Here is a 12,500-nt window from a genome sequence, read left to right on the forward strand (position 1 = left end):
TGTGTGTGTGGGTGGGTGTGTACTCACCTAGTTGTGTTTGCGGGGGTTGAGCTCTGGCTCTTTGGTCCCGCCTCTCTACCGTCAATCAACAGGTGTACAGATTCCTGAGCCTATCGGGCTCTGTCATATCTACACTTGAAACTGTGTATGGAGTGAGCCTCCACCACATCACCCCCTAATGCATTCCATTTGTCAACCACTCTGACACTAAAAAAGTTCTTTCTAATATCTCTGTGGCTCATTTGGGCACTCAGTTTCCACCTGTGTCCCCTTGTGCGTGTTCCCCTTGTGTTAAATAGACTGTCTTTGTCTACCCTATCAATCCCCTTCAGAATCTTGAATGTGGTGATCATGTCCCCCTAACTCTTCTGTCTTCCAGCGAAGTGAGGTTTAATTCCCGTAGTCTCTCCTCGTAGCTCATACCTCTCAGCTCGGGTACTAGTCTGGTGGCAAACCTTTGAACCTTTTCCAGTTTAGTCTTATCCTTGACTAGATATGGACTCCATGCTGGGGCTGCATACTCCAGGATTGGCCTGACATATGTGGTATACAAAGTTCTGAATGATTCTTTACACAAGTTTCTGAATGCCGTTCGTATGTTGGCCAGCCTGGCATATGCCGCTGATGTTATCCGCTTGATATGTGCTGCAGGAGACAGGTCTGGCGTGATATCAACCCCCAAGTCTTTTTCCTTCTCTGACTCCTGAAGAATTTCCTCTCCCAGATGATACCTTGTATCTGGCCTCCTGCTCCCTACACCTATCTTCATTACATTACATTTGGTTGGGTTAAACTCTAACAACCATTTGTTCGACCATTCCTTCAGCTTGTCTAGGTCTTCTTGAAGCCTCAAACAGTCCTCTTCTGTTTTAATCCTTCTCATAATTTTAGCATCGTCCGCAAACATTGAGAGAAATGAATCGATACCCTCCGGGAGATCATTTACATATATCAGAAACAAGATAGGACCGAGTACAGAGCCCTGTGGGACTCCACTGGTGACTTCACGCCAATCGGAGGTCTCACCCCTCACCGTAACTCTCTGCTTCCTATTGCTTAGATACTCCCTTATCCACTGGAGCACCTTACCAGCTACACCTGCCTGTCTCTCCAGCTTATGTACCAGCCTCTTATGCGGTACTGTGTCAAAGGCTTTCCGACAATCCAAGAAAATGCAGTCCGCCCAGCCCTCTCTTTCTTGCTTAATCTGTGTCACCTGATCGTAGAATTCTATCAAGCCTGTAAGGCAAGATTTACCCTCCCTGAATCCATGTTGGCGATTTGTCACGAAGTCCCTTCTCTCCAGATGTGTTACCAGGTTTTTTCTCACGATCTTCTCCATCACCTTGCATGGTATACAAGTCAAGGACACTGGCCTGTAGTTCAGTGCCTCTTGTCTGTCGCCCTTTTTGTATATTGGGACCACATTCGCCGTCTTCCATATTTCTGGTAGGTCTCCCGTCTCTAGTGATTTACTATACACTATGGAGAGTGGCAAGCAAAGTGCCTCTGCAAACTCTTTCAGTACCCATGGTGAGATCCCATCTGGACCAACCGCCTTTCTAACATCCAGATCCAGCAGGTGTCTCTTGACCTCCTCTCTCGTAATTTCGAACTCCTCCAAGGCCGCCTGGTTTACCTCCCTTTCTTCTAGCACAGTGACCTCACCCTGTTCTATTGTGAAGACCTCCTGGAACCTCTTGTTGAGTTCCTCACACACCTCTCTGTCATTCTCTGTATACCTGTCCTCGCCTGTTCTAAGTTGTGTGTGGGTGTGTGTGTGTGTTTGGAGGCTAGGCTTGCTGATACCATGTGTGTGTGTGTTTGGAGGCTAAGTTTGCTAACACCGTGTGTGTACTCACCTGTTTAAATAATAATAGGGGTGTGTACCACCTCTGGTGCAATTGTAGGGACCCACAGCCTTGAAGAAAATAAAGAGTATTCAGAGAAGACCTTGTGGATTCTCACTGAACACTAATCTTTTCTTCTCCTATCACCCCTCTTATTTTGTTTTATGCTGTATTCTATTATATATCATATAAATACATAGCCAAATGGCAATATTTATTATGTCTATACAAAAAGAAGACATCCACTTTATTTTTTTTCTCTCCTTTGTTTCTATGTGGATTTTGTTGTGACTAATGATTCTCCTCCTTTCCCATCAACAGGTCTTCCTCACTGGGCTTGCTCGGCTTTTGTGTTACTGTGAGGGTGCCATCATCGTTTACCCTTCAAGACTGACTCATGCTGGCATTGCATTTGTGGACTTCCCTTCACAGTAAACAGTCTTTCTCCATATGGTGATTGTCCAGGGCAAGCAGGGTGTGACTGCCATCTTGGAGAAGCAGGGTCTTTTAATATGAAGAATCTTCCGTCTTCTCTACTTACGCCAGCTTGTGCCGGCCTTGCATTCTTGTTACTTCATGGCCCTTGGGCCTTTTTTATTTATTTTACATAATAAATATTTTTATTAATACCCGTGTTTCACAAGAGATCCTTAACATTTTAAGCACCAATTGTATTGACTAATGTACGTCTTGTAACCTTTAAGACATAAATAGACAAGACATAGATAAATGAGTGAATAATACTGAGTGACTATGTTAGGGCGAGGAACATAGTACAGTGTCTGGCTTTGGAAGAATGCTTACTGTTTTAGAAACCTTATTGCCATGATCATAATCGTATGGGTTAAAAAGCATTTGTTGTCACTCCTACACTGTGGCTTGTTGAGCTTGAAACCTTTGCTCCTTGTTCGTGTTACATCTGACCTTTTGAAGAAATTGTATGAATTAATATCCTCCAAATTGTTCAGTATTTTAATGGTTTCGCTCTATTACTCTCTCATTTGCATATATCTAAGCATATAGATTAGATATAGATTTAGATTAGATTTTTTAGTCAGGTAAAGGTACATACATTGCAGATGAGTTACAAAGGGAAAGACAATGACTAGAGTTCACTAGCTCTATTGGAAGAGAAACGTCTGCAAGACAAGTGTGGGCAAAAATTAAGGTAGCTAAGGGGAGCAGAGCCCGGCCTGCGGCTCACAACGACCCCCAGGGTAAGGCTGAAGAACTAATTCACAAGTGGAGTGATGCAGCATCATCCTCCTCCCTCCTTGTAGAAGTAAGCAGGGAACAGCTCCTCCGACATAATGACAGAAGGATTAGGATAACAAGAGCACAATATAGTGATGACGAGTATGGGGAATCAATTACAGCCAAGGAAGTAAAGGGGGCTATGAAAAGGGTAAAAGTACAGCACCTGGTGAAGATGGCGTCACCTACGACGCCATCCACTACTCCACCTGTTTAACAAGTCATTCCTATGTGGAGTGTTGCCCACACAATGGAAACATGCAATAATGGTCCCAATACCGAAACCCAATGACCCTGGCAATTATAGACCTATCAGTCTCATGTAATGCACTTGGAAGATGCTTGAAAGGATCATCCTAAACCGACTATTGAACAAAATAGGCAGGTTAGGGGAGGGGTCAATGGATTTGTTAAAGGACGGAGGACAGCAAACTATAGTTAATTACCTTGCTAATGATACAGCTAAGTACTCCCAATAAACTCGCTCCTCGGGGCAAAATTTTAAAATTTAAAATACAATACCTAAAGCCACTAATACGCATAGCGTTTCGGGCAAGTATATACGAAGTAAAACCCAAACAAAGAACTGACTCCGTAGGACCCATAAAAGATGAGATTAACAATTTTAAGTTGTAGCATAAAAGGGCGGCAAACACTCTCAATGAATACCTAACATCAGTGTTCACACTAGAAAGCTTGAATGACATCCCATCACCAACACAAATGTTTGTCGGAGGTAAGGAGAATGAATTAAGAGAAATACCAATTACACGCGACACAATCAGGAAGAGCATTGACAAACTAAAAGACTCAGAAGCCCAAAGTGTAAATGGATTAAAGTGTAAAATGGTGTAAATGTAAAGTCCCAAGTCGTAAAGGAACTGGCAAATTAATTGGGTGGTTGTAGGTAGGAGCTGCCTCGTATGGGCCAATAGGCCTTCTGCAGTTACTTTTATTCTTATGCTCTTAATTCACTATGCTTGCCAGTGAAACTCCTTTTCAGAAAATCGCTGGACCATGGAATAGTTCCCCTAGTAATAGTTGAAGGTGATGTAGTGATCGAGTAATCCTTATACTCCATTATCTCATCATCATAATGGCATAACTAATTACACAAGCATTAATCCTATCCCTATTTACAGGTAACGGTTTTCCACCCTTCTATATCTTACTGTGAGGTGTCGTCACCGTACATAAGCAAGCGACTTGAGAATAGCACATTACGGGCTATTCATGCCCGTGCCACCTCTTGGGTGGCTTAATCTTTATAAATAAATCAGAATAGCACACACCACACGGGAGACATCTCCCGTCACGCAGGGTGCAGTCGCACCTCCAGAGATCTCCAGTATCAGCTCTTGATATTGGTAATGGCTCAAAAGGGCCACCACTTACGGGGTATTCATGCCTGTGTCACCTCTTGGGTGGCTTAATCTTCATCAATCAATCGAATAGCACACAGTACAATCTCCAGTCAAGAATGTAGCACTCGGCGTGTACAGTTCTAATCGACCCAAGACGCTACAGCCTCGACACAGAGCAGACAGCAGACTACGACCGTTGTTCAGGTCCATGTAAACTACATCTACCCGAAGTCCTTCGTCTGAATAGCCAGTTACCAGTTACAGGAGATACTTTTTCACCCACAGAGTTATTAACTCATGGAACCGCCTACCCACCGAAGCGGTACGTGGCAAAACGATGCTGATTTTCAAAATATACCTGGAAAAGATCATTCCTCCCTACACCTGGGGGGTACCTTCGTTAAAGTAAAAAGGTATACAGAAATAACAAAGAAAATAGATATGAATACTATTACCTTCGATGTCAGTAGTAGTTGTGCAAGTGAGGAGAAAGAAAAAATATTACGGAGTTCATGGATGAAAGTAGATTGATAATATTATCTTGGAACGTTAATGGATTAAAAACTAGAGCGGTGGATGTACACTATTATACTCTTAGAGAGAATATTAACATAGCAGCACTCCAGGAAACTGGGGATAGGGATGGTAACAATCTGAACATGAAGATGAACATGTTGAACATGAAGATGTTCAACTGCTGGGCGAGCCCTCTCCTACTCATCTGAGGGGAGGGAGATTAGATTATGCTTGTTTGATAAATGCTGAGGGCATAGAGGAGAATTGTCTTACTGTGGATAAAATGCTAAGAGATTTTGCATTACAAATACAGCTTAAACTAGATAAAAAGCATGCCTGCCTTCAGAGGAAAAGCTTAAAGTTTAATAAGGGAGAATTAAGGGGTCTTGTTGGTCATATTAAGTCTTGGTATGATACTTATAAGCCAGTTTCGGCAGAAGCATTTTATTAAGATTTAATTAAGGAGGTAGATGTATTTAATGCAACATTGAACCGGAAAACATCTGGTATAGAAAAGCATCCCCCCATAAAAGTGTGCGGAGAAGAGAAAGGAAATTTGGAGCAAGTATTGGCAGGAGTTTGCAGAGAAAGTTAGGAGTAACAAACTTGAAGGAAATCTGGCAAGACATAAATGAAATAAGGGGTAAAAAGCATAATTTTGTTGCACATCCTGACCCGTAAGGAATTGCAAAAGGTCTCGTAAATAAATGGGCGGAAGCTGCCAAACTTAGTTCATTTAATTACCCGCTGTAACGAGAGAGTTGTTTGATTCTTGGAAAGATCTAAGATAGGATTTTATACATACAGCAGGTAACAGTGGTGATGTCACTTGCACAGGTATTACCAGAGAAGAACTAATAACGGCGATTAAAGTTGGGAAATCTACCGCCCCCTGGGAAGGATGGAGTAACTTATGAAATAATGAACTTGCCATTATGACGAAAAGCCCGCTGTTAGACCTCTTTAATATTAGTTATAAAGAGGGCAGAATTCCCAGTAAATGAAAAAGAACTATGATCATCCTTATCCCTAAAGCCAATGGAGAGTACAGACCTGTGTCTTTAACCTCGTGTTTTTGTAAAATGATGGAGAGGATCATTTTAAATAAACTTTTGTATATAATAGGTGATCAGCTGTCTAATAATTTTTCGGGTTCCTCAGAGGAAAAAGTACCTCTGACTGTATTATTAAATGTCTAGCTAATGGTAATGATTATTATAGAATTTTTATTGATTTATAAGGAGCTTTTGATAAAGCCAACAAAGAGGTTATTTTATATGAATTAGCTGGTCTTGGTGTTGAAGGGAGATTATTGCGCTAGATAGGGGATTATCTTCAGGAAAGGAAGGCTCAGGTGTGGTATCAAGGTTGTATGGTTCAAGGTATCAAGGTCAAGAACTCTGCACACCTCAGGGAGGAGTGTTGAGTCTCACCCTGTTTAATGTACTAATGAATAAGATAGCATCTGAGAAATACTCAAATTGGGTAACTCCAATCATATATGCTGATGATATTTTGTTTCAGGGCAAAGATATTTCAAAGATTCAAACAGTGTTGGACAATTTCGGAAACCAGTGTCACCACATGGGACTAGTGGTTAATGAAGACAAAACTAAAGTTTGAATGTAGAAGTCGGAGGCCCATTATATTGGAAATAAACGGTAAAAATATAGAGTTAATATATATAAATATTTAAGCATATATGTTGGATATACCTATGAGAGTTTGGAAACTGAGATGAACAGACTGTTGAGTCAATGTCGGAAGAGATTACAACCTCTGAAGGCCTTGGCATGCTGTGGAAAGGAGTGGGAGTCCAAGTGCTACGAATGATGTACTTGAGTACTGTAGATTTCTTATTGATTATGCTGCACCTGTCATTTCTTGTTTGGTAAAGGTAGGATGGGCAAGTTGGAGAAGATACAAAATGAAGCCGTTAGGGGTCGTTGTGAGCCGCTGCTACCTTAATTTTTGCCCACACTTGTCTTGCAGACGTTTCTCTTCCAATAGAGCTAGTGAACTCTAGTCAATGTCTTTCCCTTTGTAACTCATCTGCACTGTATGTACCTTTACCTGAATAAAAAATCTAATCTAAATCTATATCTAATCTATATGCTTAGATATATGCAAATGAGAGAGTAATAGAGCGAAACCTTTAAAATACTGAACAATTTGGAGGATATTGATTCATACAATTTCTTCAAAAGGTCAGATGTAACACGAACAAGGAGCAAAGGTTTCAAGCTCAACAAGCCACAATGTAGGAGTGACAACAAATGCTTTTTAACCCATACGATTATGATCATGGCAATAAGGTTTCTAAAACAGTAGGCATTCTTCCAAAGCCAGACACTGTACTATGTTCCTCGCCCTAACCTAGTCACTCAGTATTATTCACTCATTTATCTATGTCTTGTCTATTTATGTCTTAAAGGTTACAAGACGTACATTAGTCAATACAATTGGTGCTTAAAATGTTAAGGATCTCTTGTGAAACACGGGTATTAATAAAAAAAATTTATTATGTAAAATAAATAAAAAAGGCCCAAGGGCCATGAAGTAACAATAATGCAAGGCCGGCACAAGCTGGCGTAAGTAGAGAAGACGGAAGATTCTTCATATTAAAAGACCCTGCTTCTCCAAGATGGCAGTCACACCCTGCTTGCCCTGGACAATCACCATATGGAGAAGGACTGTTTACTGTGAAGGGAAGTCCACAAATGCAATGCCAGCATGAGTCAGTCTTGAAGGGTAAACGATGATGGCACCCTCACAGTAACACAAAGCCGAGCAAGCCCAGTGAGGAAGACCTGTTGATGGGAAGGAGGAGAATCATTAGTCACAACAAAATCCACATAGAAACAAAGGAGAGAAAAAAAATAAAGTGGATGTCTTCTTTTTGTATAGACATAATAAATATTGCCATTTGGCTATGTATTTTATGATATATAATAGAATACAGCATAAAACAAAATAAGAGGGGTGATAGGAAAAGAAAAGATTAGTGTTCAGTGAGAATCCACAAGGTCTTCTCTGAATACTCTTTATTTTCTTCAAGGCTGTGGGTCCCTACAATTGCACCAGAGGTGGTACACACCCCTATTATTATTTAAACAGGGAGTACACACACGGTGTTAGCAAACTTAGCCTCCAAACACACACACACACATGGTATCAGCAAACTTAGCCTCCAAACACACACACACACATGGTATCAGCAAGCTTAGCCTCCAAACACACACACACATGGTATCAGCAAGCTTAGCCTCCAAATACACACATGGTATCAGCAAGCTTAGCCTCTAAACACACACACACACACACACAAACGGTATCAGCAAGCTTAGCCTCCAAACACACACACACACATGGTATCAGCAAGCTTAGCCTCCAAACACACACACACACATGGTATCAGCAAGCTTAGCCTCCAAACACACACACACACACATGGTATCAGCAAGCTTAGCCTCCAAACACACACACACACATGGTATCAGCAAACTTAGCCTCCAAACACACGCACACACATGGTATCAGCAAGCTTAGCCTCCAAACACACACACACACACACATGGTATCAGCAAACTTAGCCTCCAAACACACACACACACATGGTATCAGCAAGCTTAGCCTCCAAACACACACACACACATAGTATCAGCAAGCTTAGCCTCCAAACACACACACACACATGGTATCAGCAAGCTTAGCCTCCAAATACACACATGGTATCATCAAGCTTAGCCTCTAAACACACACACACACACACAAACGGTATCAGCAAGCTTAGCCTCCAAATACACACATGGTATCATCAAGCTTAGCCTCTAAACACACACACATGGTATCAGCAAGCTTAGCCTCCAAACACACACACACACACACACATACATGGTATCAGCAAGCTTAGCCTCCAAACACAGACACACACGGTATCAGCAAGCTTAGCCTCCAAACACACACACACACATGGTATCAGCAAGCTTAGCCTCCAAACACACACACACACATGGTATCAGCAAGCTTAGCCTCCAAACACACACACACACATGGTATCAGCAAGCTTAGCCTCCAAACACACACACACACATGGTATCAGCAAGCTTAGCCTCCAAACACACACACACAGAAAATGGGGACATTGAAACAGTTGATAAACTTGATTTCAAGAGAGAGAGGTCACTATGGGGAACTTCAAATTTTTTTTAATTAGTAATTAGGCAGACTTGTTGCTAGACAGGGAAGTAAATTAAATGTATGCCAAATTTTGCAAAATATACAATGAAGGCACACAAACATTCATACCAAAACAGAGATGCAGGGCCAGAAAACAGGATTGGTTCAACAGAAATTGAGAGAGGGCATCAGACCAAAAGACACAAAAATGGAATGAAAGACACTGAAAAACTACAAGCAGATGTCAACAAAGTTTTCGATTGGGCAGCAGAAAATAACATGATGTTTAACAGTGATAAATTTCAGGTATGGCAAAAATGAGGATCTGAAACATAATACAGGGTACAAAACACAATCGAATCTTCCCATAGTAGAAAAACAGCATGTCAAGGATTTGGGAATAATGATGTCCGACGATCTAATGTTTAGGGAGCATAACCAAGCAAATATTGCGACAGCCAGAAAAATGATCGGATGGATTATGAGAACTTTCAAATCCAGGGATCCCATCACAATGGTTGTACTCTTCAAGTCACTTATGTTGTCCCGTCTCGAGTACTGCTCAGTATTCACTTCCCCCTTCAGAGCAGGAGAGATTGCTGAAATAGAGGGAATACAGAGAACATATACGGCACGCATAGACGAGATAAAACACCTAAATTATTGGGATCGTCTCAAAGCTCTCCAAATGTACTCTCTAGAAAGGAGACGAGAGAGATACCAAATAATATACACATGGTACTGGAGGGCCAGGTCCCAAATCTACACAGTAAAATAACAACGTACTGGAGTGAACGATATGGAAAAAAATGCAAGATTGAACCAGTGAAGAGCAGAGGTGCCACAGGCACAATCAGAGAGCACTGTATAAACATCAGAGGTCCGCGGTTGTTCAACGTCCTCCCAGCGACTATAAGAAATATTGCCGGAACAACCGTGGACATCTTCAGGAGAAAACTGGACTGTTTTCTAAGAGAAGTTCCGGATCAGCCGGGCTGTGGTGGGTATGTGGCCCTGCGGGCCGCTCCAAGCAACAGCCTGGTGGACCAAACTCTCACAAGTCGAGCCTGGTCTCGGGCCGGGCTTGGGGAGTAGAAGAGCAGAACCCCATCAAGCAGGTATCAACATAGAAAGAAGCCAAACCCCCAATCATACCAGCGATACAAAGATGCGAGAAACAACTATACAGCAGTAAGGGGAGAGGCAGAAAGAAATTTTTAAAAAGGGATAATGGATAAATGTAAAACAGAACTGGGCCTATTCTACAAATTCATAAACAACAAATTGCAGGTAAAGGATAATATCCAGAGGTTGAAAATAGGAAACAGATTCACAGAAAATGATAATGCAATGTGTGAAACATTAAACCAAAAGTTCCAAAGTGTGTTTATACAAAATGAAATCTTAAGAGAACCAGACACAATAAGAATTTCTGAGAACATCATAGAGCGTATAGAGGTGTCTAGAGATGAAGTGGAAAATATGCTAAAGTAGCTAAGTAAGAACAAAGCAGTTGGTCCAGATGGAGTTTCACCATGGGTTCTGAGAGAATGTGCATCTGAGCCCAACCTTTCACTTCACCTGATCTTTCAGGCATCCCTGTGTACAGGAGTCATAGCAAACATGTGGAAAAAGGCTAACATAGTTCCAATCTACAAAAGTGGCAACAGGGAAGACCCCACCTCTCTCAGTTATAGACCTGAATCATTGACAAGTGTAACAGTGAAAAGATTGAAAAAAAAAATAATAAAAACTAAATGGGTAGAACACCTGGAGAGAAATTATATAATATCACACAGACAGTATTGTTTTCGATCTGGAAGATCCTGTGTATCGAATTTACTCAGTTTCTATGATTGAGCCACAGAGATTTTAAAGGAAAAAGGTAGTTGGGTCGACTGCATCTATCTAGACATAAAAAAGGCTTTCGACAGAGTTCCACATAAGAGGTTGTTCTGGAAACTAGAAAATTTTGGATGGGTGACAGGTAAGCTTCTAACATGGATGAAAAATTTTCTGACTGATAGAAAAATGAGGGCAGTAATCAGAGGCAATCGGACTGGAGAAGTGTCACAAGTGGAGTACCACAGTACATGCACCAGAAATGTTCATTGTCTACATAAATGATCTACCAGTTGGAATACAGAATTATATAAATATGTTTGCTGATGATGCTAAGATAATGGGATGGATAAGAAATTTAGATGATTGTCATGCCCTTCAAGAAAACCTGGACAAAATAAATATATGGAGCACCACTTGGCAAATGAAATTTAATGTGAATAAATGCCATGTTATGGAATGTGGAATAGAACATAGATCCCACACAACCTACAAATTATGTGAGAAATCTTTATATAATTCTGATAAAAGAAAGAGGTCTAGGGTTGATTTTAGATAGAAAACTATCACTTGAGGCCCACATAAAGAACGTTGTGTGAGGAGCCTATGCCACGCTTTCTAACTTCAGAATTTCGTTTAAATACATGGATGGCGAAATACTAAAGAAATTGTTCACGAGTTTTGTTCGGCCAAGGCTAGAATATGCAGCGGTTGTGTGGTGCCCATATCTTAAGAAGCACATCAACAAACTGGAAAAGGTGCAAAGACATGCTACTAAGTGGCTCCCAGAACTAAAGGGCAAGAGCTATGTGGAGAGGTCAGAGGCATTATATATGCCAAAACTAGAAGACAACAAAAAGAGGTGATAAAATCACTATGTACAAAATAGTAACAGGAATTGATGAAATCGATAGGGAAGATTTCCCGAGACCTGGAACTTCAAGAACAAAAGGTCATAGATTTAAACTAACTAAACAAAGATGCCAAAGAAATATAAAAAAAATTCCTTTCGCATACAGAGTGGTACACGGTTGGAACAAGTTAAGTGAGAAGGTGGTGGCGGCCAAGACCGTCAGTAGTTTCAAAGCATTATGTGACAAAGAGTGCTGGGTAGACGAGACACCACGAGTGTAGCTCTAATCCTGTAACTACACTTAGGTAATTACATATGGTGTCAGCAAGCTTACCGTCGAAACACACACAAACAGCCTGCCTATTATTCAAGGCCTTCTCTGAGTACTCTTTATTTTCTTCTCTGAGGCTATGGGTCCCTAATCTTGCACCAGAGGTGGTACAACTTTTAAGTTTTTAACTACTGCACTGAGCACCTGATTTTGGCAAAGACTTCTTAGTGCAATTGTCAAGGACATAGTTCTGGTATTTTTTTGTTTATAAATATTCAGGTATAGTTAATGTCAAAATGTTTCAAAACTCAACAATTTATATTTCAAAACAAAAAAAGTAATGAAAACATTACAAAACATTAAAATATAGC

At 40.9% G+C, this 12,500-nt stretch overlaps 1 protein-coding gene and 1 long non-coding RNA gene across 2 annotated transcripts in view; one reads left to right on the top strand and one right to left on the bottom strand.

Annotated features, from left to right (window-relative positions):
- The window catches only part of Hr3 (Hormone receptor 3), a gene marked incomplete in the record, with an annotated part of 296,866 nt that overhangs the window by 157,654 nt on the left and 126,712 nt on the right, over nucleotides 1-12,500 (top strand).
- The window catches only part of LOC138363084 (uncharacterized), a 7,905-nt gene continuing 2,907 nt past the window's right edge, over nucleotides 7,503-12,500 (bottom strand). The window contains exon 3 of the long non-coding RNA XR_011228021.1: nucleotides 7,503-7,794. This is a non-coding gene — a long non-coding RNA (uncharacterized lncRNA). The remainder of the gene's footprint in view (nucleotides 7,795-12,500) is intronic.

Source organism: Procambarus clarkii, chromosome 10 (assembly GCF_040958095.1).
Source record: "Procambarus clarkii isolate CNS0578487 chromosome 10, FALCON_Pclarkii_2.0, whole genome shotgun sequence".
NCBI classification, from domain to species: domain Eukaryota; kingdom Metazoa; phylum Arthropoda; class Malacostraca; order Decapoda; family Cambaridae; genus Procambarus; species Procambarus clarkii.